The 4363-nt window shown below is 46.4% G+C and overlaps 1 annotated feature.

The window, feature by feature from the left end:
- Positions 447 to 3432: an enhancer, noted in NCBI's record as "VISTA enhancer mm1340". NCBI's record gives its function as "enhancer in: hindbrain (rhombencephalon)[5/9] | forebrain[4/9] | limb[7/9]" and the evidence as "EXISTENCE:transgenic organism evidence [ECO:0001131][PMID:17130149]".

A 4363-nucleotide genomic window follows, 5' to 3' on the forward strand; every position in this document is an offset into this window, starting at 1 on the left:
TGTGTGCCTGGTCCCTCCAGGGAAGGGATGCCTCGGCATGGGCCCACTGAGGCACCCCTCCCCCCACACCCCGCCAGAACATATTCTTTCAGCTCTTTCTCTTTTTATGATCCTAACAGATGACTTGCTGGTAGTTCCTTGATTATCAGCATTCCTGGGAAGGGGAACCACACAGCCAAATACCGTGTGGTTCTTTGAAATGTGCTCAGCCAGGCTTATGAGCTGGTTCTGCCAAAAACATCCGAAACGGAACAAAAACTGATAGCTTATATGGTTTGGTTTTTCACAACACTGAAGCTTTTTTTGGCAATATAGACTTGGGAGGGGGGTTAGTTATTTATTCACAGATGCAGTAGAGGACCCTTTGCTCCTACTTCCTACTTAATGTCCCTCAGCTCTCAGCGCCCCCATTTTGTAAGTGCTTATTGGATCTCTGCATGTGCCGTAAGCTCAGCACCCACTCTGTCATATTGCATCCCCTAGACTCTATATCTTCTTTAAGAATTGTATTTGAGAGTAAAAGTATTTGTATTTGATGAGCAAGGGCATGAAAAGGGCCTGTTTCTGCTTTGCCAGGACAATGGATTCTAATTCCAGTTCTGTTCTTGTATTCTTGCGTGGTCCAAAATAGTCCAGCCAGCTACCGGGATGTGTGTGTGTGGGATCTGGGTCCTGCAGGTCACTCAAAGACCACAAAGTTAGGTTGCAAAGAAAAACAAAATGAATGACTCCATTGTAGCAAAATATGAGGTGATTTGAGGCATCAACTGTGTTGGAAAACAGTATTATGGTTCGTTAGGGACTGTCACCAGTGCTGGGAAGTAAAATTCCCAGCAAAATATCCTGTAGTCCTTTGAAATGTGGTCGGGTATTTATACCCACTCCGACCCACAGGTTTAGCCATGACTCTCCTCTGACTGACCTCATCTTCAGTGCTCTACAGGGTGCAGGTGGACGCTGCCTGTCATCACAGACAGGATTTTCAAGAGCCTCTAATGAACTTGTAAAGAACATATACCTTCTAGGGAATGTGCGCTCTTGCGGTTGTGTCCTGGGGCTTAAATAGCACGGCGCTTCCCAGCGATTTCAGGTGGGCGAGAGCTTGTGAACTGGTGGGTAATATGGCAGGCGCTTTTGAATTTTTTATTCTGGAAGCTAACTGCTGAAACCAAAAGTTAAAAAAAAAAATCATCTCCCTCTGTTTTATCTCGGGGAGGAGATAAAAATAGGGAGAGGTGTTAGAATTTGGCAGTTATCTGGGCCCTTTCAGACAGCCTGTTTTCCTTTTGAAGGCTCCCACTTCCGGGATTGCCTTCCTTTTGAGTCTCTATTCCGCGTTCAGGTACTCTTTGTGCACGTCTGAATCATGTGCAACAAATCATCTTAATTACTCCGGGCCTCGCCTCCTCCTCTGGTTCTCATTTTCTGAAATCCCTGAAATGGTTATCAAATAAATGTGCGCCGTGCTCCAGCCCTTGGAAACAGCACGCGGGCCCCAGCAGCAGCCAGAGGAATTTCAAAGTTAGTTAAAAGGCACAGGAGGGGAGAGGGAATTGAATGAGAACTCCCCCTGGTTTTCAGCCTGGAGACCCAGTGCTGACTAGCCTCCAATTCCAAGCGAGTGCTTTGCAGGGGCGGTCCTCACAACTGTCCCCCTGCAAGGGAAGGGAAGCTGAGGCGCCTTGCACTGGTGCCCAGAGTCCTCCTGTATTAGTAGGCCCCCCCACCCCCCAACGCTGTAGGAGGACGGACCGCATTCTAGAGGCCAGGCAGGCAGGGAAATGAAGGAGGTGTGTGGTGCCCTTCTTTAGATCACTAGTGTGGCTAATCGGAGACTGAGTCAGGATCATTGGTCAGTGGGCCAGCTTTAGGCTTGTTAGGAGTCCAAGCCCGGCCATTTCACAAAGGCTTTTGCATCCAGGGCAGCCTGGGCTTGCCTGGGCTGCAGTTGAAAGGTTGTTTGGAACAAAGCCCAGGGGGTAGAGGGGCGCTGAGGCAGGTCAGGTTGTGATCCTGCATGAGGGGTGGTCCAAGGGGAGGTCATTAGGAGGAAGGAGCTGAAACCGGAAAAGAAAATGCAAGCAGGAGGCCCCTTCAGAACCCGTTATGACAGCTGTGTCTATCAAGCAGCGCCATTGCCTCTGCAGGGAAGTTTCTGAAGACCCATTACTGTAGGCAGCTAAGGAGCCTCATCTATGGGAGTGACAGGGGGATGGAGTGGGTGAGGTGGTGGGTTGTTGAGACTTGCCTTGCTCCTTCTAGGAGCCAGGGGACAGACAAGCCTTGGCTTAGTACATGCTTGTGGTGTGGTGTATGCCTGCTCCAACAGAGACATCAACAGTAAGGGATAGTGGGTCCATATTGAAAATGAAAGTTTCACGGTCCTGGTTGGGTGATTAATTTGGAAATTATATTCGAGGATACTATTGTTTGAGGTCGATCGCGCATACGATTTTAAAGTGAGGTTGATAAAACAGGTTGCTTTAGGTTGATAAAGCGAGATTGCTCAGGCTATTAATTCCCATTTATACTCTGGTATTAGCATGAATAAAGTCCACTTTTAAATCCAGACTGAATGCTTGTCTTTGTTCCCCAAATTCTTATGATTGAATCTGGATCCCCTCCCCCAATGTGATGGTAAACAGCAATAAGGCTTTGGGGAGGTAAAATGGTCGCCTGGTATTAATTAGTGCCTTTATAAAAAGGCCAGGGAACTAGCCATTTTTTCTCCGTGTGAGGACACAAGAAGCCTGCAGCCTTCAAACAAGTACGGGGCTTCCCTAGTCCTGGCCGTGCTGGCAGAACTCTGAGACAGGAATTTCTGTTGCTTATAAGCTGCAAAGTCTATGGTACTTTGTTTTAACTTTCCAAACTAATGCAGTCTGCTGCCATTCATATCTAGGGGGGAAAGTTAGATGAGAGAAATTAACCATTTGAGGTATAGCACTAAAATGGTATTGTGATATCACAACCACTGGTGGGATTTACATCCTTTAAATAAACATGTTTAAGAATTTGATTTCTTAATTCTAATTTTATGCATGCATGTGTTTTGCCTGTATGTATATCCCATGTGTGCCTGATGCCTGCAGAAGCCAGAATAGTGTGTTAAATCCCCTGGACTTAGAATTACAGATGCTCATGAACCATCATTTGGGTACTAGGAATTGAACCTGGGGCCCCTAGAAGAGCATCTAGTGTTCTTAAGCACTGAGCCACCTCCCCAGTTGAGGAATTTAAGCAGTCTGATGCATATATTTTCTGTGCATTTGAAAGTGAGTCTCACTTTCTTTGGGAGGTGCGCACATGTTATGTCTATATTGTTGGTTTATTCTGCCGATAACTCTTGGGAGGAGTCATTCCCTACGCTTCATTAGATCAGCACTCACAGCTCTTTTATTTCTCATAATTCTCTTTTCTCGTCTCCCTCCACAAGAAGGGAAACCTGATTACCTATGGGTAAAATTGGGCACCATGGCTGAGGCTAGAAAATTCAGCATTTTTATTTTCTCTTTAGGACTCTCCTGTTTTCAGAAGGCACTTTCTGTTTCTCTACCATAAATCTGAGTAGATGGGGCTCTTGTGGAAGAGTCTGTGTCTGCATTGGTGGGGCAGCATCATCTAATTTAGGAACTGACCTGCTGGGTCAACAGACCTAAAGTCATAGCAGAGCTGACATTTGTGTTCCTCTCTCTTCATTCTTTGAATCAACTGCTTCCTAATGAGAGAGGAACACTGGTCCTTGGTAAACCCCAACAGTAAGGATGTTAGTCAACTTTCATCACTACAAAGGGTACCTGGAGGGATTTACTTACACAGAGAGAAGATCTTGCCTTATGGTTCTGGAGGTTCTAGTTCAGAGCTGAGTGGCTGTGGGCCTTACTTTGGGCCTCTGAGGGAGGCAGTTGTCAATGGTGGAATGTACTCCTCACCTAATGGTTCAGGAAGCAAAGAGGGAGAACCTGGGGTCCTACAGTCAGTCTCCTTTGAAGACACACCTCCAGTGATCTTAAAATTTCCCACTAGCTCCCACCTCTTAAAGTTTCTACTACCTCCCAATAGTGGCATCCCAGTGACCAAGTCTTGAACACATGGACTTTAGCCAAACCGTTGTAGTAACTATACCACAGTTTCTCTGAGGAGCCACTTTCCCCAACTCCTAGTCAGCTGGTTCTAGTTAGTGTCATTTGACTTCCCACAATTACTTCTCTTTGCCTATGATTAGCGGAAAGAAGAGTAAGACATAGTTGGCTCCAATGAGGCACAGTGAGGTTCTTTTGTTGTTGTTGGTTTTTTGAGACAGGGTTTCTCTGTGTAGCCCTGGTGTCTTGGAACTTGCCCTGTAGACCAGGCTCGCTTCATA

The sequence above is a fragment of the Mus musculus genome, chromosome 5 (assembly GCF_000001635.26).
Source record: "Mus musculus strain C57BL/6J chromosome 5, GRCm38.p6 C57BL/6J".
In the NCBI taxonomy this organism is placed as follows: Eukaryota; Metazoa; Chordata; class Mammalia; order Rodentia; family Muridae; genus Mus; species Mus musculus.